Source organism: Schistocerca cancellata, chromosome 5, assembly GCF_023864275.1.
Source record: "Schistocerca cancellata isolate TAMUIC-IGC-003103 chromosome 5, iqSchCanc2.1, whole genome shotgun sequence".
In the NCBI taxonomy this organism is placed as follows: Eukaryota; Metazoa; Arthropoda; class Insecta; order Orthoptera; family Acrididae; genus Schistocerca; species Schistocerca cancellata.
This window is the reverse complement of record NC_064630.1, coordinates 816,299,109-816,324,216: the sequence shown is the minus strand read 5'-3', so window position 1 is coordinate 816,324,216 and position 25,108 is coordinate 816,299,109.

Sequence of the window (25,108 nt, the reverse complement as noted above, 5' to 3'; positions counted from 1 at the left end):
TGAGTAGTATTTTACTAATTCGTGTCGATAGAGGCATGCTTGTGTACAGATACTTTCGTCGTAAGGTTATCATGGTTAGTTTTATTTCATTTCTTATAATACAGTGCACAATTTTCGTAAGGTTTCCTTTAGTGTTGTTAAAACAATAGTAAACATGAGAGAGAAATTAATCATCAACGATATATGCGAATTCTCTGATGTTACCTATGACAGTCTGACAATGCACATGCTGTTTATTGATTACATGCATGTAGAGAATTTGTTCTGAGTTAAAGCTGTCAATCAAAGTTTGAAGAAGAATAAAATATCACTACCACACGACGGCTAATGTAGAAAATACTTTTCTGACATATTATGGCACAACGCGCTCTCCCTGCACATCTTCGAGATGCATCTGCTGCCTGCTGTCTATTAAACCTGAATAGAACAAAATGTCACAGTAGTTAGTCCGTTTTCCACATGCGACTACTTTGGGTTGAGAAGTGAAGGGAATTATGTTCAAAGTTCCATTAGATTGATAACTTCAGCAGAGAGCAGAATTGCGTTTTAAAAAATGTAGCACTGAATGTATTCGAACTCGCGACATCTTATCTATGCTACAAGCTGACACGGAGCTACAACAGCTCCAGAGCTCGGCAACTATTCCTCCAGAACTTTTGGATTCCACAGCACTGTGAGATTATGCATATGGCCAGGTCTTGACTCCTGAGAGACAAACAGTTACAGCTTTTCTTTTGGACTGAACGACGTTTTCTAGTAACAGATAGCGCAATAGAATAGCTCAAGTGGAAAGGAACACTTCCTATTTAAACCTCTGCATCCTACAATGTTGGCAGTTTTGTGTAGATGGCAGTAACGTGATTTTATTTCTGTGATTACAAAATAGTCGAATGTATGCACTGGGTAGCCGAGGCAGCTAGTTCATGGTGATTCAGTCAACCAAGTAAATGACTTTACTGAACATGCTGCAAATTACTACAGGGAGCCTGTGTGACAGAATTCTCATCCAGTGTGGCGCAACTGCGTTACGATAGAAAAATGACTCGCAGAGAAGAGGATTTCGTGGTCTGTTGGACGGATGGTAGGTTGTTATGCCTATGGTCTGGGTTCCATTCCCACTTCTGTCAATGATTTTAGATAGGGAGAGACAGATTCCATTCTCTCCTGGCTACACCAAGTGAAGGAGATATAATGGCTGCGTGGTCTGAAAATTCACATTAAAGATGATATTCCTTCTTTACCAAGTAGACGGTAGGTTGAACCACAATAAAATCTGGAGTGGCGACATGTAGAAACTCTATCACCAGTAACCTTTCTTATACTAGTTATTTATTTAAAGTGACGACACAAACGCTATGTATGGTCACAGGACACTTATTCCATCTTTTATTTGAGCTTCTGTATGTCGATAAAATTGGTTCTGAACTGGGAATGCAACTCAGACCTCCCTTAACGCGGAATTTGATCCCTTCGTGGCAATACAGCTCGGCTACAATTTGTTGTTTGTTCAAAACTGCAGATTCCTCAACACCTTCACATATTATGCGTGAATGGGATCGAATCCTGGCCCGGCACTAAAGATTTAATTATGTATTATCAAGCTCTAGCATGAGAACACCTATCTGCTGGTGGATAATAATTTTGATTTTTAATGTATTTTCATTCGCTGTCAACACTAACAATATCTGACGTTTTTAACTCCCAGTGAGACACAGAACTATTTGCGAGATGACTGTAAGTTCAAGATGCTATTCTGAGCAACTGGTGGAGAAAAATTCGGTAGCTGACGTCTCTTTGTGTGTAGTCAACAACGATATGTGTGGGGCTCTATTCCCAGTGAGCGCTGACCTCTTCGTCATATTATTTCAGTTCAAACATGCTCACATGTCACTGCTGGTGCAACAAACCCATATTTAAAGTGAGTTTTGTCTAGAATATAACAGCGATAGGTGCCGGGTTGGAGTCCTGGGAAGGAAAAAATTAATGTTTGGTCTCGTCATTTCAGTTAAAACATCTAGTTACTGCCGCAAAATTCCGATATGTCACATTTGACTGTGCTTCGATAGCAATCCGATTAGGTTCCGAGTTCAAATCCGTGTCCAACACACAGCTTTACCTCACGGCATTTCAAGTAAGTTACTTGTGAAGAAGCAATATTTAACATCTCTCGTAGTTCGTTAACAGAGACAATAGATGCTGGGTAGGAATTCGCGTCTGTTAAAAATGTTTGCGTTATGCAATTTAAAGTTGATATTTGCTAACTGATACTGTCTAAAATCGAGGTATATCACTCTCTGTATGCCTAATCAGGAATGACTGTTAGTTTCCGTCAGTCACGAAATCTTTGCTTAGTCTGCATGAGCTGGGTTTGAATCCATATGCAGAACAAGATGGTTCGTCGTGTCATTTAATGTTCATACATATTCTCAACTAGCTGCTCGTGAATAACTTAAATTTTTAATGTCATTTTGTGTTAAATAGTTCAAGTGGTTCAAATGGCTCTGAGCACTATGGGACTTAACTTCTAAGGTCATCAGTCCCCTAGAACTTAGAACTACTTAAACCTAACTAACCTAAGGACATCACACACATCCATGCCCGAGGCAGGATTCGAACCTGCGACCGTAGCGGTCACGCGGTTCCAGACTGAAGCGTCTAGAACCGCACGGCCACATCGGCCGGCCCCCACCATCTGGTATCAATGCATTACCTTATAATCCATTATATATAATCATTTTCGTAGTACACTTGATATTATAGATGAGTAGGACACAAGACAGGACATCGATAATGTCCGTTTGACGTCAACAGTGTGTAACATTTTACTTTTTTTGAATAGGACAATGTTCCTCTCCAATAATTTTTAGATTAGTTACAATAAGCTTACGCTGCAAGAGAATTCGCTTGTATTTTTCAATATGTGGTCTGTTGTCGGTTTGAAGGCCTTCCATAACATCGGCAACGTAGTGCAACTCCACCGAGAGCTGTCTGGAGTAGGGTGGAGATAGCAATGTGAAAGTTGCGAGCTGTCGAAGACGATCTTCATATTCCTAATGCGATTAGGACATTGTATACTCTTGACGACGTTTAGCACCTGTGCGGTCAGTCACCCAATTTCAGAATTCATTTTGAGTAATCCTGCTAAATTCCCTAAATATTGTCTTTTTGTATTGATGAGTAATATGGATAGTCGTCACGTTCATGTGCCGTCTACAACGCAAATTTAATGTTACTATCCTAGGAACTAACCTGCAATACGTTTTGTATTTCATAATCGGAACTATCTGCATTAACCGTCATCAGAGCAAGGTCAGGGACCAGAATGCAGCAGTGCCTACTTGAGGACCTGCTTGAGTCGTGTTCTAAGGAAAGGGTAGTTGCTGGTTCACATTATATTACACTAGCGAGAAGTACCGACTTTTCCTTTTCTCTGCAAACATCCAGAACTAAATTCAGTAACTAAATGCTAAGAATATATTTGCATTGTGCCAACTCAAAGATCAATAGATATGGATATAGATATAGATTTTTATATTAAAGCCATTCTCGTTCTGCGTTGGAATAAACATCATTCATTATTTGCTTGTTCTTGTTACGATTGTTATTGTCATTCTCTCACTCGCAAGTCTTATGCTGATGCTGTATGAATAAATTATGCCATTGGATACAAAGCGGTTTAGTTTTGAGACCTAACCCACGAGGGGGGAAGGCACAGTGGTCTGCTTCAGGAATTCCAAGCAATAAAACACAAAAAACAACCCAGGAAGGGTTCGAACAGCTACTTTCACGCAGAGACATGCATTTGGAATCTGTTCATCGTTACGGGGTCAAACAAGAGGGTAACATTACTGAAACAATGATCAGGCTACTTAGTATATAATAGAGCATACAGATTTCAAGGAGGAAACGTATGACGACGCAGACTTCCTCGTTATCAATATGAGCGGCATATCTTTCGTGTTAACGAAAGTAAATTCCCGCTTTACCTCTTCTTACGTGTCAAATGAAATGAATGCCATGAGGAATAGAATATTTGTTGACTGCGTCTCTTCTTGCTTCCATCGTTACCAACATATTTCTTCATTCTCGTGGTAATCATGACATTCTATATGCATGCTGCAAACGATTGCAAGTGGACAAATTCGACATCGAGGTGCAAAGCGTTTGGTATCTTACATTATATTCAATTCGAATAAGCTTCCGGTGTATTTTTACTTCGTTTGTATTTTTAGATGATTATGAACGTTACGGAAATTTATCTCACATGCTTTATGTTGAATGAGAAACATTGAATGATCCATTTTGCTTTCCCTACGTTGAAATGATATAATGTCGGCGTCAACAGCCTTCTTCCACGCCAGAAGCTGAAACTTATATCATTCTGGATTAATGATAATTGAATGTCTCATATGTATACATAGCCCACAAGGCGACGTCAGAAACCATCAGGGGAGAACGCCGCATAAAAACCAAACGTGCGCGCGCGTCTCCACTCTGAAGAACCGTATCGGAGAATCATGGCAAGCATTTCGCTGAAGAGCTGCCTCGTCAGAGAGCCGAGAAATGGCAGCGTCGTAGCAAGTATTTGTCAACACTCTGATAGTGCATTTACTTCCGGGTGTAGATCGGCGTTACCTCGCTAAATTCACTTGACATTCGTTTTCCACATCGAAGACTCGTACGATATAATCCACTGCAAGATGACACAATTAGAAAGTATATTTAATTTCTGGACTCCAAGAACAGCGTTCTTCACATAAGTAACACCTGTTTGTGTGTGCATTCGGGAGGACGACGGTGCAATCCCGCGCCCGGCCATCCTGATTTAGGTTTTCAATGATTTCCCTAAATCGCTTCAGGCAAATGCCGGGATGGTTCCTTAGGAAGGGCACAGCCGATTTCCTTCCCCATCCTTCCCTAATCCGAGCTGGTACTCCATCTCTAATGACATCGTTGTCGACGGGACGTTAAAACAGTAATCTCCACCTCCTCTGTTGTGTGTTTAAGGTTGCGTTTTGAGGCTCAGGCAACATCGCAGTGACTATACTCCACCTCTGGCCGCCAGTGTGTCGTTAGCTCAGAGGTTCCCTTGTGCGTTGCAGTGTTGTACTATAAGTTCGAATCACGGTAGAAGCCGCTGACTACAACCTTTTATTTTCCATTTCAATTAATGGAGTTGCAAACTGCTAGTAAAAATTTCTTACGCGAAATCTGAAGAATGCCTTTAAACATCAATCTCCGTCCGAATTCGACTTAGTAAATTAAGTTAATATCATGGATTTCTGCTTTGCAAATTCCAAGGTGCTTCACTGTAAAATAGGTCCTGAAAAGATTCAAACCGACTGTCAACGATATAAATTTGAGCTTTGTTCGTCATACAGGTCTAACATGTCAGAAGGTTGTTTATGAAGTGCACATGTTCATTAATATAGTTCCCATCTTCTAAATTTTTGCAATAGCATTTAACTGTAGACGTTTTCTAACACCGGCGTTAGCAATTCCTTTCCGTTCTCTGAAACCTTCAAAACGACAAATTTTTCTGGTTTAAATCTGATGACCTTAACTATCACTTCCGATCAACAATAAATACTTCATGAACCCATACATGGAACTCCAAATGTGCAGTGTGCCTGCACTGCTACAGAGCATGCATTGCAAGGTATTCACACAGTTTATCGCATAGACTTACCATAAGGAATGAAACAAGAACTGTAATACACTTCACACCACAGACACTCACTCTGGCTTGACGAAAACATCCAAACATTGACCAAAAGTTGCATAAATAATTAAGTTTGAAAGGAAAAGAAATGAGGTATGAAGCATTTATAAATTCATCGAATGTAATGAGGTGGTTTAATTTCGTCCCAGTCTATAAAATTAATTTCGGGCCATACTCAGCTCTTGCCGATTACCCACCTACTAATCAGGGCGTCTGTCTCCGTTGCTTTTGAGCGTGAATGGAAATTGTAGAAATTTTCTGTGGAGCAACATTTAATAATAAAGCGTTTTAAATAATCAAAAGCGATAAGCGGTAGCAGGCGCTTTCGATAAAGAACGGGGGAGTGCAGCGCCGCTGCTGTCGCCACGGCCGCTGCCAGTAGCCAGCAAATGGATCCCGGAGCTTTGCCGCATACGGCGTCCAGAGGAGGACAGTCTGCAGGAAATCTGCCGCAAAATCGTTACTAGATAAAATTTTGATATCGGTGTGTCACAAAGCGAAACAGATTGAATCTGCGCTACCATTACATTCACGTCTTCAGCATTCAGACAGAAGAGGCTATAAAAATATTTTATGCCAGCTGCTCTCGATCCACTGACATTATGAACAGAAACATCACACGCTACCGCTAGACCACAGGCATAATCAGCCTAGAGTCTCTCTATCGTGGGACAAGTTTTCTTCCAGGAAGTGCCGCAGTCTACAGTGTTGCCAGATTGTGCAGATAACCGGACATAGAGAATTAACGAGTTGGCCAGTTTTTTTGTCCCATGTCGCAATCGGCGCGGACTTAGCCTCGAGTTTTATGTCAAAGAGTGTACCTACACACGAATCCATGAACAGGGATGCATGGCACACGATATCTGCATTTTAGTGCTCCACTGTGTTTAACGAGCACCTTTTTCAGGCGGAAAGGAAATTTTATGAACAGAGAGGTGGAGTAGCAATGGGCTACCCTCTTTCGCCTATTGCAGTAGACATCTTTATGGAAGAATTTCAAGAAACAGCATTCCAGTCTGCACCATTACACACAGATTAATGGCTCGGAGATATACAAAGTACTTTTATCATCTGGCCACATGGAGAGGAAGAGCTACGAAATTTCCAACAGCACCTCAACCATCAGCACGAAGTATCCAATTTACTATGGATATGGAAAAGAATCGCGTACTGCCTTTCCTCGGTGTGGACGTTTACAGAAAGCCTAATGGATAACTGGGCCATAGATAAAATAATAAGCCAAGCTGTGCTCACAGGCACCTGCATGCCACATCCCAATATCACCCTACACAGAAGAAACCAAAACTGCTCTCAGGATCAGCAATGAGGAACATCTAAAGGGTGAACTACAAAACCTCCAGTCCATTTTTTGTGCCAACGGTTATGGAGTGAATGTACTACATAAAACTATAGTGACAATGTATGAAGGCTATAGAGGATAGCAAAAGAAAGCACAAAACATTGCTCGATTACCATATGTTCAAAGTGTCACTGAACCAGTGGGCAAAATTCTCCATTGAGCAGGCATCAATCGAAATTTGCGTGGCCCCAACAGGATGATAGATGTTCCTCACACAACAAAACGCACAGTTGACAAACTACATCCTGCTGGAGTTCACGAAATCAGTTGCAAATGTGGATTGGTGTATGTATGTGAGATGGGCGACGTATCAGCACACAGGTATCTGAACATGAATGACACATCCGAGTATGACATCACACGTGGATCAGTGCAGCAAACAGTCGATTTTGGTAAAGCAAGCATGTTGTGGAAACAGCTCTTACATTCAGGAGGAAGAAGAGGGAGGCAATAGAAACAGTCAGCCCACTGGCCAGTACGAATAGACAAGATGGGCACCGACTTCAGACGTCTTGGTTGCCAACAATAACAGCACTACAGGACAACAGTTAACTTGAAGCCACATACAGAGGCGCACAGGAGACTGCAGTGGCTGTAGGTTAGGTCACGTTACGTTATCACATATTGGCACACTTCAGACAGCACTAAAATTCAAGGAAAAGACACCACATCATAGTTGTCGTCTGCTTTTCCATTACCCGATATCCACAAGTCACAACCAGTAATGCAAACATCAAACAAAATGTTGGGTTTTCACCTATGAAAAGAAATAATAGAAACACCAATAACTATTTCTAACATCGCTCCCCTTCATCCTAAACAGCCTATCAGAATTACACAACAGCCAAGCATGCTGGTATATTGAAAATAGTGGTTCCTCACTCAGCAGTAAACAAACCACCCGGAAGAAAGTCACTTCCAATGAGGACCGTACCATCTGTGGTCTTCTATTTCTTCACAATGTCGTCACAAGCCCACAAAAATTTTAATGAATGTTTCACAAATACTGAAACGGAGGAACGAAAAGGTATTCTCCTGAGCAACTGTAAGGCATTTTCAACCAGGCCAGGTTTGTAAAGATTACTGAGTCAAAATAAAGTTGAAGGATCATCACTGTTTTCCAAGCAGCCTCATATCACTCCAGTTACAAAAAAAACAAGTGGTGAGTAAAAACATTCAGTACATGGTCTCAAGGGGGATAATTGAATGGTCAACCAACAGGTATAATAAACCACTTGTAGTTCATGGAGAATAACGGTGATTTCAGGATGGTGCTGGAAGCAAGTATGTTGAATGAAGTTGAAGTAAGAGAGAGTGACAGACTAGCTAACATAGATGAAATTTTGCAAACGTTCCACTCATGTACATTTCTCACATCTTTTGATATGACTTGTGGCTATTGGAATATCACTTTGGCCAAGGGATCTAGGCCATGCACACAATTCTTACATCAAGGTAAGTGTTTAGTATACTGTGTGATGCATTTTGCTCTGTACTAGTCTGTGTGCGTTTATCAGAGCTGTTGACAACGTGCTAGGTGCGAAATTAACTGATGAAATAACAGTCTATGTAGATTACCTCATAGTGAGTGCAGAATGCTTCAGACACTGTAATTTCCTCAATGAAGTGTTGAGAGCCATGCATAGAGCAGGTATGAAACTAACTTCTGTAAATCTGAAGATGTAAAGAAGAAAATTTCATTTGTGTGTTACAGGATTAACAAGGAAGGCATACAGCCTCATGCAGAATAGCTTGCTGCTAGTGCGGGTATCCCACCACCCATGCTGGAGTACAGCTTTCATTTAGTAAGAACATGAGCAGACAAGGCAAATGCGACCATTATATTGGACTCACAAGATTATAACAAATGAATGGGGGATCTTCCAAGAAAATCCATTTACAGAAACTTCACAGAGATCCAACGTACAAGACAATCAAATCGACACAAGCACTACTAAAGTAAACTAGAATGAATTCTGACACGGCCAGAAGACCCATCTCACAAGTTCCACAGGCACCAAAAAAATTTGGTGCTATGGAGGTCCACAATGGGGCCTTTCCTCTACAACCAATTGTGAGTACCATTAATTCACCAACGTACGGTCTAGGCAAGGAACGGGCCCCAAAGCTCCGACATTTGGTCAGCTAAACATAATAGTACATTAACGACAATAGCAATTCGGTGAAACATTTAAAACAAAACTGTATCTCGGCCACAGAAATTATGGTTAGCTTCGATGTCAAGTCTTTATTCATGATTGTACCTATACACGACACCATGAACAGGGACGCATGGCACCCGATATCTGCGATCTAGTGCTCCACTGTGTTTAACGAGCACCTTTTTCAGGCGGAAAGGGAAATTTTATGAACAGAGAGGTGGAGTAGCAATGGGCTACCCTCTTTCGCCTATTGCAGTAGACATCTTTATGGAAGAATTTGAAGAAACAGCATTCCAGTCTGCACCATTACACACAGATTAATGGCTCGGAGATATACAAAGTACTTTTATCATCTGGCCACATGGAGAGGAAGAGCTACGAAATTTCCAACAGCACCTCAACCATCAGCACGAAGTATCCAATTTACTATGGATATGGAAAAGAATCGCGTACTGCCTTTCCTCGGTGTGGACGTTTACAGAAAGCCTGATGGATAACTGGGCCATAGATAAAATAATAAGCCAACCTGAGCTCACTGGCACCTGCATGCCACATCCCAATATCACCCTACACAGAAGAAACCAAAACTGCTCTCAGGATCAGCAATGAGGAACATCTAAAGGGTGAACTACAAAACCTCCAGTCCATTTTTTGTGCCAACGGTTAGGGAGTGAATGTACTACATAAAACTATAGTGACAATGTATGAAGGCTATAGAGGATAGCAAAAGAAAGCACAAAACATTGCTCGATTACCATATGTTCAAAGTGTCACTGAACCAGTGAGAAAAATTCACTATTGAGCAGGCATCAATCGAAATTTGCGAGGCCCCAACAGGATGAAAGATGTTCCTCACACAACGAAAGACACAGTTGACAAACTACATACTGCTGGAGTTCACGAAATCAGTTGCAAATGTGGATTGGTGTACATATGTGAGATGGGCGACGTATCAGCACACAGGTATCTGAACATGAATGACACATCCGAGTATGTCATCACACCTGGATCAGTGCAGCAAACAGTCGATTTTGGTAAAGCAAGCATGTTGTGGAAACACCTCTTACATTCAGAAGGAAGAAGAGGGAGGCAATAGAAACAGTCAGCCCACTGGCCAGTACGAACAGACAAGATGGGCACCGACTTCAGACGTCTTGGTTGCCAACAATAACAGCACTACAGGACAACAGTTAACTTAAAGCCACACACAGAGACGCACAGGAGACTGCAGTGGCTGTAGGTTAGGTCACGTTACGTTATCACACATTGGCACACTTCAGACAGCACTAAAATTCAAGGATAAGACACCACATCATAGTTGTCACCTGGTTTTCCATTACCCAATTTCCATAAATCACAACCAGTAATGCAAACATCAAATAAAATGTTGAGTTTTCACCTATGAAAAGAAATAATAGAAACACCAATAACTAAATCTAACATCGCTCCCCTTCATCCTAAACAGCCTATCAGAATTACACAACAGTCAAGCATGCTGGTATATTGAAAATAGTGGTTAATCACTCAGCAGTAAACAAACCACCCGGAAGAAAGTCGCTTGCAATGAGGACCGAACCATCTGTGGTCTTATATTGCTTCACAATGTGGTCACAAGCCCACAAATATTTTAATGAATGTTTTGCAAATACTGAAACGGAGGAACAAAAAGGTATTCTCCTGAGCAACTGTAAGGCATTTTCAACCAGGCCAGGTTTGTAAAGATTACTGACTGCAAAATAAAGTTGAAGGATCATCACTGTTTTCCAAGCAGCCTCATATCACTCCAGTTACAAAAAAAACAAGTGGTGAGAAAAAACTTTCAATACATGGTCAACAAGCAGGTATAATAAACCACTTGTAGTCCAATGAAGAATAATGGTGGTTTCAGATTGGTGCTGGAAGCAAGTAAGTTGAATGAAATTGTAGTAAGAGAGAGTGACAGACTAGCTAACATAGATGAAATTTTGCAAAAGTTCCACTCATGTACATTTCTCACATCTTTTGATATGACTTGTGGCTATTGGAATATCACTTTGGCCAAGGGATCTAGGCCATGCACCCAATTCTTACATCAAGTTAAGTGTTTAGTATACTGTGTGATGCCATTTGCTCTGTATTAGTCTGTGTGCGTTTATCAGAGCTGCTGACAATGTGCTAGTTGCGAAATTAACTGATGAACTAACAGTCTATGTAGATTACCTCATAGTGAGTGCAGAATGCTTCAAACACTTTAATCTCCTCAATGAAGTGTTGAGGGCCATGTATAGAGGAGGTATGAAACTAACCTCTGTAAATCTGAAGATGTAAAGAAGAAAATTTCACTTGTGGGTTACAGGATTAACACAGAAGGCATACAGCCTCATGCGGAATAGCTTGCTGCTACTGCACGTATCCCACCACCCAAGCTGGAGTACAGCTTTCATTTAGTAAGAACATGAGCAGACAAGGCAAATGCGACCATTATATTGGACTCACAAGATTATAACAAATGAATGGGGGATCTTCCAAGTAAATCCATTTACAGAAACTTCACAGAGATCCAACGTACAAGACAATCAAATAGACACAAGCACTACTAAAGTAAACTAGAACGAATTCTGACACGGCCAGAAGACCCATCTCACATGTTCCACAGGCACCAAAAAAATTTGGTGCTCTGGAGGTCCACAAAGAGGCCTTCCCTCTACAACCGATTGTGAGTACCATTAATTCACCAACGTACGGTCTAGGGAAGGAACGGGCCCCAAAGCTCCGACATTTGGTGAGCTAAACATAATAGTACATTAACGACAATAGCAATTCGGTGAAACATTTAAAACAAAATTGTATCTCGGCCACAGAAATGATGGTTAGCTTCGATGTCAAGTCTTTATTCATGATTGTACACTCTTTGACATAAAACTCGACCGGCGGCCGGCCGCTTCAGAGGCTAACTCGGCGCCGATCGTGTTATGGGACAAAAAAACTACCCAACTCGCTAATTCTCCAAGTCTGGTTATCTGCACAATCTGGCAAAACTGTAAACTGCGGCACTTCCTGGAGGAAAACTTGTCCCACGATAGAGAGGCTCTAGGCTGATTATGCCTGTGGTCTAGCGGTAGCGTGTGTTGTTTCTGTTCATAATGTCAGTGGATCGAGAGCAGCTGGCATAAAATATTTTTATAGCCTCTTCTGTCTGAATGCTGAAGACGTGAATGTAATGGTAGCGCAGGTTCAATCTGTTTCGCTTTGTGACACACCGATATCAAAATTTTATCTAGGAACGATTTTGCGGCAGATTTCCTGCAGACTGTCCTCCTCTGGACGCCGTATGCGGCAAAGCTCCGGGATCCATTTGCTGGCTAGTGGCAGCGGCCGTGGCGACAGCAGCGGCGCTGCACTCCCCCGTTCTTTATCGAAAGCGCCTGCTACCGCTCATCGCTTTTGATTATTTAAAACGCTTTATTATTAAATGTTGCTCCACAGAAAATTTCTACAATTTCCATTCACGCTCAAAAGCAACGGAGACAGACGCCCTGATTAGTAGGCGGGTAATCGGCAAGAGCTGAGTATGGCCCGAAATTAATTTTATAGACTGGGACGAAATTAAACCACCTCATTACATTCGATGAATTTATAAATGCTTCATACCTCATTTCTTTTCCTTTCAAACTTAATTATTTGTGCAACTTTTGGTCAATGTTTGGATGTTTTCGTCAAGCCAGAGTGAGCGTCTGTGGTGTAAAGTGTATTACAGTTCTTGTTTCATTCCTTATGGTAAGTCTATGCGATAAACTGTGTGAATACCTTGCAATGCATGCTCTGTAGCAGTGCAGGCACACTGCACATTTGGAGTTCCATGTATGGGTTCATGAAGTATTTATTGTTGATCGGAAGTGATAGTTAAGGTCATCAGATTTAAACCAGAAAAATTTGTCGTTTTGAAGGTTTCAGAGAACGGAAAGGAATTGCTAACGCCGGTGTTAGAAAACGTCTACAGTTAAATGCTATTGCAAAAATTTAGAAGATGGGAACTATATTAATGAACATGTGCACTTCATAAACAACCTTCTGACACGTTAGACCTATATGACGAACAAAGCTCAAATTTATATCGTTGACAGTTGGTTTGAATCTTTTCAGGACCTATTTTACAGTGAAGCACCTTGGAATTTGCAAAGCAGAAATCCATGATATTAACTTAATTTACTAAGTCGAAATCGGACGGAGATTGATGTTTAAAGGCATTCTTCAGATTTCGCATAAGAAATTTTTACTAGCAGTTTGCAACTCCATTAATAAAAATGGAAAATAAAAGTTTGTAGTCAGCGGCTTCTACCGCGATTCGAACTTATAGTACAAGCACTGCAACGCACAAGGGAACCTCTGAGCTAATGACACACTGGCGGCCAGAGGTGGAGTATAGTCACTGCGATGTTGCCTGAGCCCCAAAACGCAACCTTAAACACACAATAGAGGAGGTGGAGATTACTGTTTTAACGTCCCGTCGACAACGATGTCATTAGAGACGGAGTACAAGCTCGGATTAGGGAAGGATGGGGAAGGAAATCGGCTGTGCCCTTCCTAAGGAACCATCCCGGCATTTGCCTGAAGCGATTTAGGGAAATCATTGAAAACTTAAATCAGGATGGCCGGGCGCGGGATTGCACCGTCGTCCTCCCGAATGCACACACAAACAGGTGTTACTTATGTGAAGAACGCCGTTCTTGGAGTCCAGAAATTAAATATACTTTCTAATTGTGTCATCTTGCAGTGAATTATATCGTACGAGTCTTCGATGTGGAAAACGAATGTCAAGTGAATTTAGCGAGGTAACGCCGACCTACACCCGGAAGTAAATGCACTATCAGAGTGTTGACAAATACTTGCTACGACGCTGCCATTTCTCGGCTCTCTGACGAGGCAGCTCTTCAGCGAAATGCTTGCCATGATTCTCCGATACGGTTCTTCAGAGTGGAGACGCGCGCGCACGTTTGGTTTTTATGCGGCGTTCTCCCCTGATGGTTTCTGACGTCGCCTTGTGGGCTATGTATACATATGAGACATTCAATTATCATTAATCCAGAATGATACAAGTTTCAGCTTCCGGCGTGGAAGAAGGCTGTTGACGCCGACATTATATCATTTCAACGTAGGGAAAGCAAAATGGATCATTCAATGTTTCTCATTCAACATAAAGCATGTGAGATAAATTTCCGTAACGTTCATAATCATCTAAAAATACAAACGAAGTAAAAATACACCGGAAGCTTATTCGAATTGAATATAATGTAAGATACCAAACGCTTTGCACCTCGATGTCGAATTTGTCCACTTGCAATCGTTTGCAGCATGCATATAGAATGTCATGATTACCACGAGAATGAAGAAATATGTTGGTAAGGATGTAAGCAAGAAGAGACGCAGTCAACAAATATTCTATTCCTCATGGCATTCATTTCATTTGACACGTAAGAAGAGGTAAAGCGGAAATTTACTATCGTTAACACGAAAGATATGCCGCACATATTGATAACGAGGAAGTCTGCGTCTTCATACGTTTCCTCCTTGAAATCTGTATGCTCTATTATATACTAAGTAGCCCGATCATTGTTTCAGTAATGTTACCCTCTTGTTTGACCCCGTAACGATGAACAGATTCCAAATGCATGTCTCTGCGTGAAAGTAGCTGTTCGAACCCTTCCTGGGTTGTTTTTTGTGTTTTATTGCTTGGAATTCCTGAAGCAGACCACTGTGCCTTCCCCCCTCGTGGGTTAGGTCTCAAAACTAAACCGCTTTGTATCCAATGGCATAATTTATTCATACAGCATCAGCATAAGACTCTTGCGAGTGAGAGAATGACAATAACAATCGTAACAAGAACAAGCAAATAATGAATGATGTTTATTCCAACGCAGAACGAGAATGGCTTTAATATAAAAATCTATATCTATATCCATATCTATTGATCTCTGAGTTGGCACAATGCAAATATATTCTTAGCATTTAGTTACTGAATTTAGTTCTGGATGTTTGCAGAGAAAAGGAAAAGTCGGTACTTCTCGCTAGTGTAATATAATGTGAACCAGCAACTACCCTTTCCTTAGAACACGACTCAAGCAGGTCCTCAAGTAGGCACTGCTGCATTCTGGTCCCTGACCTTGCTCTGATGACGGTTAATGCAGATAGTTCCGATTATGAAATACAAAACGTATTGCAGGTTAGTTCCTAGGATAGTAACATTAAATTTGCGTTGTAGACGGCACATGAACGTGACGACTATCCATATTACTCATCAATATAAAAAGACAATATTTTGGGAATTTAACAGGATTACTCATAATGAATTCTGAAATTGGGTGACTGACCGCACAGGTGCTAAACGTCGTCAAGAGTATACAATGTCCTAATCGCATTAGGAATATGAAGATCGTCTTCGACAGCTCGCAACTTTCACATTGCTATCTCCACCCTACTCCAGACAGCTCTCGGTGGAGTTGCACTACGTTGCCGATGTTATGGAAGGCCTTCAAACCGACAACAGACCACATATTGAAAAATACAAGCGAATTCTCTTGCAGCGTAAGCTTATTGTAACTAATCTAAAAATTATTGGAGAGGAACATTGTCCTATTCAAAAAAAGTAAAATGTTACACACTGTTGACGTCAAACGGACATTATCGATGTCCTGTCTTGTGTCCTACTCATCTATAATATCAAGTGTACTACGAAAATGATTATATATAATGGATTATAAGGTAATGCATTGATACCAGATGGTGGGGGCCGGCCGATGTGGCCGTGCGGTTCTAGACGCTTCAGTCTGGAACCGCGTGACCGCTACGGTCGCAGGTTCGAATCCTGCCTCGGGCATGGATGTGTGTGATGTCCTTAAGTTAGTTAGGTTTAAGTAGTTCTAAGTTCTAGGGGACTGATGACCTTAGAAGTTAAGTCCCATAGTGCTCAGAGCCATTTGAACCACTTGAACTATTTAACACAAAATGACATTAAAAATTTAAGTTATTCACGAGCAGCTAGTTGAGAATATGTATGAACATTAAATGACACGACGAACCATCTTGTTCTGCATATGGATTCAAACCCAGCTCATGCAGACTAAGCAAAGATTTCGTGACTGACGGAAACTAACAGTCATTCCTGATTAGGCATACAGAGAGTGATATACCTCGATTTTAGACAGTATCAGTTAGCAAATATCAACTTTAAATTGCATAACGCAAACATTTTTAACAGACGCGAATTCCTACCCAGCATCTATTGTCTCTGTTAACGAACTACGAGAGATGTTAAATATTGCTTCTTCACAAGTAACTTACTTGAAATGCCGTGAGGTAAAGCTGTGTGTTGGACACGGATTTGAACTCGGAACCTAATCGGATTGCTATCGAAGCACAGTCAAATGTGACATATCGGAATTTTGCGGCAGTAACTAGATGTTTTAACTGAAATGACTAGACGAAACATTAATTTTTTCCTTCCCAGGACTCCAACCCGGCACCTATCGCTGTTATATTCTAGAGAAAACTCACGTTAAATATGGGTTTGTTGCACCAGCAGTGACATGTGAGCATGTTTGAACTGAAATAATATGACGAAGAGGTCAGCGCTCACTGGGAATAGAGCCCCACACATATCGTTGTTGACTACACACAAAGAGACGTCAGCTATCGAATTTTTCTCTACCAGCTGCTCAGAATAGCATCTTGAACTTACAGTCATCTCGCAAATAGTTCTGTGTCTCACTGGGAGTTAAAAACGTCAGATATTGTTAGTGTTGACAGCGAATGAAAATACATTAAAAATAAAAATTATTATCCACCAGCAGATAGGTGTTCTCATGCTAGAGCTTGATAATACATAATTAAATCTTTATAGTGCCGGGCCAGGATTTGATCCCATTCACGCATAATATGTGAAGGTGTTGAGGAATCTGCAGTTTTGAACAAACAACAAATTGTAGCCGAGCTGTATTGCCACGAAGGGATCAAATTCCGCGTTAAGGGCGGTCTGTGTAGCATTCCCAGTTCAGAACCAATTTTATCGACATACAGAAGCTCAAATAAAAGATGGAATAAGTGTCCTGTGACCATACATAGCATTTGTGTTGTCACTTGAAATAAATAACTAGTATAAGAAAGGTTACTGGTGATAGAGTTTCTACATGTCGCCACTCCAGACTTTATTGTGGTTCAACCTACCGTCTACTTGGTAAAGAAGGAATATCATCTTTAATGTGAATTTTCAGACCACGCAGCCATTATATCTCCTTCACTTGGTGTAGCCAGGAGAGAATGGAATCTGTCTCTCCCTATCTAAAATCATTGACAGAAGTGGGAATGGAACCCAGACCATAGGCATAACAACCTACCATCCGTCCAACAGACCACGAAATCCTCTTCTCTGCGAGTCATTTTTCTATCGTAACGCAGTTGCGCCACACTGGATGAGAATTCTGTCACACAGGCTCCCTGTAGTAATTTGCAGCATGTTCAGTAAATTCATTTACTTGGTTGACCGAATCACCAGAACTAGCTGCCTCGGCTACTCAGTGCATACATTCGACTATTTTGTAATCACAGAAATAAAATCACGTTACTGCCACCTACACACAACTGCCAACATTGTAGGATGCAGAAGTTTAAATAGGAAGTGTTCCTTTCCACTTGAGCTATTCTATTGCGCTATCTGTTACTAGAAAACGTCATTCAGTCCAAAAGAAAAGCTGTAACTGTTTGTCTCTCAGAAGTCAAGACCTGGCCATATGCATAATCTCACAGTGCTGTGGAATCCAAAAGTTCTGGAGGAATAGTTGCCGAGCTCTGGAGCTGTTGTAGCTCCGTGTCAGCTTGTAGCATAGATAAGATGTCGCGAGTTCGAATACATTCAGTGCTACATTTTTTAAAACGTAATTCTGCTCTCTGCTGAAGTTATCAATCTAATGGAACTTTGAACATAATTCCCTTCACTTCTCAACCCAAAGTAGTCACATGTGGAAAACGGACTAACTACTGTGACATTTTGTTCTATTCAGGTTTAATAGACAGCAGGCAGCAGATGCATCTCGAAGATGTGCAGGGAGAGCGCGTTGTGCCATAATATGTCAGAAAAGTATTTTCTCCATTAGCCGTCGTGTGGTAGTGATATTTTATTCTTCTTCAAACTTTGATTGACAGCTTTAACTCAGAACAAATTTTCTACATGCATGTAATCAATAAACTGCATGTGCATTGTCAGACTGTCATAGGTAACATCAGAGAATTCGCATATATCGTTGATGATTAATTTCTCTCTCATGTTTACTATTGTTTTAACAACACTAAAGGAAACCTTACGAAAATTGTGCACTGTATTATAAGAAATGAAATAAAACTAACCATGATAACCTTACGACGAAAGTATCTGTACACAAGCATGCCTCTATCGACACGAATTAGTAAAATACTACTCACTTAGATTTTGATTGGGTCTGTGTTTAATTGGTATGCTGTGTCATACTCAAGAGGTATGCAAATGTGGCATTTCATAAATATAGTTACGTATTCCTGGAAACCCAAAATTCGCTTGTCAGCAGCGGAAAGAGGCGTTACCTGTTGTGCAGCATTGTAAGTTTTTCAACATTGCACTATGAGCTGAAAGAATTTTCTTGTGATTTCCTTATTGATGTTTGATCTGACTGCTTGTAGCTCTTTCACAGAAGGGATACAAATGTTTCAGTCAGTGAGACTGGAACTGCGAACCATAACAGACGCTGTTTCACAGGTCAGCACGTTACCACAGAGCTAGCGAGGAGGTATGGGTCTCAGCTTCCTATTACGGTGGCAATAGTAACTAGAACTCGTAAACCGCTATTTAAAGGTCGATATTAGTTGCGATTTTCACCTGCAACGACTTTCCTGGGCTGAAAACCGTAAATTTTCAATCTTTTGTTACCCTTCAAGCTATAATAACTCAGATTATTCAATGGAAATGACAGGTAAAATCAAGTGAACTTTGTGGCTTAATTCCGTGCACACCAGGAAGTAACTCGTCGATCACAGAGTTGCCAAACATACGTTGCCTAGTTGCCAAATCTCAGTTACAGTACCAGCAGGAAGGAGACGAACCGATGTGATCCTACAGCGGTCTGGGAAGTGACCATAGCTGGTGTCTCCAAGTCGCGGCTGCTACGGCCTGGAATACGTAATGTGTCTGATTCGCTTTCTGTAACTAGGTTTAGGGACTGGAGCGTAGTTACTAATAATACTCAGAACTGACTGCAAACTGAGCATCATAAATCAGTAACTCTCATTGTTGTTTTTATATTTCTTTCGTAAGTGCACTCAAAACTAAGAAAGTCATTCACAGGCGTTTTCGGGCAATGCCGATAGTCGAGCACATCTACATCTACATCTACATCTATACTCCGCGAGCCACCTTACGGTGTGTGGCGGAGGGTACTTATTGTACCACTATCTGATCCCCCCTTCCCTGTTCCATTCACGAATTGTGCGTGGGAAGAACGACTGCTTGTAAGTCTCCGTATTTGCTCTAATTTCTCGGATCTTTTCGTTGTGATCATTACGCGAGATATATGTGGGCGGTAGTAATATGTTGCCCATCTCTTCCCGGAATGTGCTCTCTCGTAATTTCGATAATAAACCTCTCCGTATTGCGTAACGCCTTTCTTGAAGTGTCCGCCACTGGAGCTTGTTCAGCATCTCCGTAACGCTCTCGCGCTGACTAAATGTCCCCATGACGAATCGCGCTGCTTTTCGCTGGATCATGTCTATCTCTTCTATTAATCCAACCTGGTAAGGGTCCCATACTGATGAGCAATACTCAAGAATCGGACGAACAAGCGTTTTGTAAGCTACTTCTTTCGTCGATGAGTCACATTTTCTTAGAATTCTTCCTATGAATCTCAACCTGGCGCCTGCTTTTCCCACTATTTGTTTTATGTGATCATTCCACTTCAGATCGCTCCGGATAGTAGCTCCTAAGTATTTTACGGTCGTTACCGCTTCCAATGATTTACCACCTATGGCATAATCGTACTGGAATGGATTTCTGCCCCTATGTATGCGCATTATATTACATTTATCTACGTTTAGGGAAAGCTGCCAGCTGTCGCACCATGCATTAATCCTCTGCAGGTCTTCCTGGAGTACGTACGAGTCTTCTGATGTTGCTACTTTCTTGTAGACAACCGTGTCATCTGCAAATAGCCTCACGGAGCTACCGATGTTGTCAACTAAGTCATTTATGTATATTGTAAACAATAAAGGTCCTATCACGCTTCCTTGCGGTACTCCCGAAATTACCTCTACATCTGCAGATTTTGAACCGTTAAGAATGACATGTTGTGTTCTTTCTTCTAGGAAATCCTGAATCCAATCACAAACCTGGTCCGATATTCCGTAAGCTCGTATTTTTTTCATTAAACGTAAGTGCGGAACCGTATCAAATGCCTTCCTGAAGTCCAGGAATACGGCATCAATCTGCTCGCCAGTGTCTACGGCACTGTGAATTTCTTGGGCAAATAGGGCGAGCTGAGTTTCACATGATCTCTCTGTTTGCGGAATCCATGTTGGTTATGATGAAGGAGATTTGTATTATCTAAGAACGTCATAATACGAGAACACAAAACATGTTCCATTATTCTACAACAGATTGACGTAAGCGAAATAGGCCTATAATTATTCGCATCTGATTTATGACCCTTCTTGAAAATGGGAACGACCTGCGCTTTCTTCCAGTCGCTAGGTACTTTACGTTCTTCCAGTGATCTACGATAAATTGCTGATAGAAAGGGGGCAAGTTCTTTAGCATAATCACTGTAGAATCTTAAGGGTATCTCGTCTGGTCCGGATGCTTTTCCGCTACTAAGTGATAGCAGTTGTTTTTCAATTCCGATATCGTTTATTTCAATATTTTCCATTTTGGCGTCCGTGCGACGGCTGAAGTCAGGGACCGTGTTACGATTTTCCGCAGTGAAACAGTTTCGGAACACTGAATTCAGTATTTCTGCCTTTCTTCGGTCGTCCTCTGTTTCGGTGCCATCGTGGTCAACGAGTGACTGAATAGGGGATTTAGATCCGCTTACCGATTTTACATATGACCAAAACTTTTTAGGGTTCTTGTTTAGATTGTTTGCCAATGTTTTATGTTCGAATTCGTTGAATGCTTCTCTCATTGCTCTCTTTACGCTCTTTTTCGCTTCGTTCAGCTTTTCCTTATCAGCTATGATTCGACTACTCTTAAACCTATGATGAAGCTTTCTTTGTTTCCGTAGTACCTTTCGTACATGATTGTTATACCACGGTGGATCTTTCCCCTCGCTTTGGACCTTAGTCGGTACGAACTTATCTAAGGCGTACATACAAATAAAAATAAAAAAGAATGTGTGAGTGTGTGTGTGTGTGTGTGTGTGTGAGAGAGAGAGAGAGAGAGAGAGAGAGAGAGAGAGAGAGAGAGAGAGAATAAAAAGCAATGAGAGAGAGAGTAAAAAATTGTTGTAAAGAAATTGAATCATGGTATTTAAAGAAATCTTTCATTAAAATGACACGTTCCACATCATTACGAAATGTCGTATTCATGATCTATGGAACAAGAGTTAATCTAATCTAATCTAATCTAATCTAATCACATCATATTGATAATTAGCCACGAAGAGTCTTGAATTACCAAAAGTTTTGCCAATACCAGTAACCAAATCTAAACTTGAAAATAAAAGACGACAATTTTTGTAATAAACCGTGACTCCTATCAAGACCCTTTCATCCCTGTTATCTAACCACGAAAGATGTCGGATATACCTCCATTCTGAAGTAACAAAGTGTGCATGCATTTAAAGATGAAGTGCATAATGTGAAGTTCTGTGACGGAGATACGAACCCAACACGTAATCCGATTGTTAACTAAGAAAAATCAAATGTTACGTATCGGTTTTTCTTACGAGCCGCTAGGTGTCTGAATCTAAAATAAGGATACAAACGTTTGTGCCTAAGCGACAATCGAACTGCACACCTACTGTGCATCCACGAATATAGCTTAAGTATCAGTTGCTTACTCATGAACAGTAAGATGTGTGCGTGTTTGACCAGAAATAACGACACCTGTTGTGATTGTTGGCAACACATGAACAGACATTAAAATTGCGCGTTATTTTTCACTAGCAGGTGGGTGTGCACTTGATAAAGCTAGAAATGAAATTATGAATATTTTTGTACTGGATCAGGTTTCAGACCCACATACTTACCTTTGGAGGAGACCTAGAGAAGATTGCAGTCTTGGGAAAAGGAACGAAATGACTGAACTATACTGTTCCGAGAGATTCAGATCCTCGAAAGAGGAGATACGAATTCAAATCACAGTCCAGCACCAAATTTTTAAACGTCTCTAGTTCAATCAAGTACAAGTAAAATAAGAGCCCTGTCCCTTTAAATGGCTATCGGTTCATCAAATAAAATAAAATTTTCTAATGTAAGTAAGCTTACTGGTGACTGTATTTCTTTTTACCATGACTTCCGCTGTGTCATTTCCCAACGTAAACCGGCTCTGCCCAGTTGGTAATGAAGGAACGTGATGTTTAATGCGATTTCTGGATTATAACGTCTTTCTCTTGAGGTTACCAGAGGTAAAATAAATCTGTTTGTGCCTCTTAAAAGTAAATGCCTGAACCCACGCATTGCACCTGTGATAGCTCGTTCCACCAGACCATTGTGGCCACATTACCTAGCCCCAGGAGTGTGCTGTAACGGATGATGTGCTTAGCTTAAAAAATTAGTCACGGTGGAAAAATTGCGAGTCTATTAAATGGTCAAGTAGAAGCAAGCTTCTGACGCAGAGATTATGCTATTCTCATGTCAGCAGGATGTAAAGACTCTTCTAGGCATCATAGGCTGGATGTGAAGCCATTTTGATTTTTCACAAATTCAGCAAATTTCTTAGTTCGAGAAAATCCACTGTGAAGTGTGAAGTTGCCGGATAATTTGATTATTACTGTTATTATTAATATCAGTTTATTCATACCGCTGATGGAACACGACCGTAGTCTTGAGGTAAAACGCGAGACCAGCTAATATGACGTCTGGCGACCGAAAGCACATATCGACAACATTTTTATCGCCCCTTTCCTGTCGGTGCTGAAGCTATGAGTGTAATTCAAGCGAATCTACAATATCATATTAGCTGGTCTCACGTTTAACCTCAAGACTACGGTCGTAGTCAAGAGTAATGTACTAAGACTGGAGTCAAGACTTCCTCTGGGAAGTGCCGCAGTCTACATGTTGCTAGATCGAGCATATTGCCAGACATAGAATTCTGAGAGGAGCATGACTGTATTGTCCACCTTACGTGAACGACTCGGCGGTCAATTTTTTGGTCTGAGACTGTATCTACAACACATATTGCACGCTTAAGACCCAGAAGAATTTAAAAAAAGAAAGTAGTTTATGAGAGCAACGTTAACCATAGCGTTCGAAGTATTCATAGTATTGTATACGCGTGTGTAAACGCCTTCCAATGATCACTCAAGAAAGACAAGGATACACAGTCTAGCTTCAAATGTTATAAATACGCCTCAGTTTGTGGATGAACTCAGACTTAGGTTGATAATAATTTTGAAAATATAGCAGCACTGTACCCATTGGTGTTAAAGTCGTTTGCAACCAATGATTCCCACAGCTACAGGGATACTACTTGTGACACCTCTTAGACAAAATACTTAAGCAGTGTTATCAGACGAAAAGATCAACCTGACACAAACTGTGGGAAGTTTGTTTTACAACCTTCGTACCTGGATATTCAGCTTTTTCCTATTTGAGATATCTGTGAACGTTGCTGCTTAAGACGATTTAAGCAGAAACTAAATTCCCTCAGCTTCGACAAAGTTTAAAGAAATTGTCTTATCGGCACTAAATCGTGGTGTGTGAATTGTTTACCGGCCGTACTCTTCCGTATTTTGCCGGTTGGAAGGCGAAAGCTTACTGACAAATTTCACACACAAATTACTGTAACAGTGTACTTATGGAGCCAAATGAGTCAATTGCGTATTTTCCGGTGAGAAAGAGCACTGGCAAACAGTCTTCGCTACATTAGGTTATTTAAACTGGTGTCACTCTGAGCTAGAATTTATGGTCAGCGACTAAGTGTAAGGTCAACATTTCGGATGCGAGTTTTGCGACTGTGAAATACTTTTATACATTATAGAAGCGAATATTAAATTTGCACTAATATTGCAAAAATTTTGTACTTGGACAGCTTAGAATGAAAATACTTCTGTTTATTGCAAAGGGAAACAATAGATTTTCTAAAACACTGTCTGTCATACACTACTTCAAACAGGTCATGTCGACCAAATCATGTGGAAGAACTAACAGCAACGTATATCGGAAGGCAGTAAGATCTCTTGCCTTTTGGTTTGTCAGTACTCTATAGCCATTTCTAGGAGAAAGTAAATGAAGAAAGGCAGTGCGTTTTTGTACCAAGTAACGTCTTCGTCAATTACTTTAGTTTTAATGTAATCTACGAGTAATTGCTGGTGTTTGATATTAACATGAAAAGGATTCCGTAGACAGGGAAAGAACCTGTTCTTGGGAAACTACTTCTATAGTGGCCAAAAGGCACTAAATGATGTTCAAGCACTTGTGTTACAGCAGCAGTATGAATAAAATGATATTAATAATAACAGTAATAATCAAATTATCCGGCAACTTCACAGTGGATTTTCTCGAACTAAGAAATTTGCTGAATTTGTGAAAAATCAAAATGGCTTCACATCCAGCCTATGATGCCTAGAAGAGTCTTTACATCCTGCTGACATGAGAATAGCATAATCTCTGCGTCAGAAGCTTGCCTCTACTTGACAATTTAATAGACTCGCA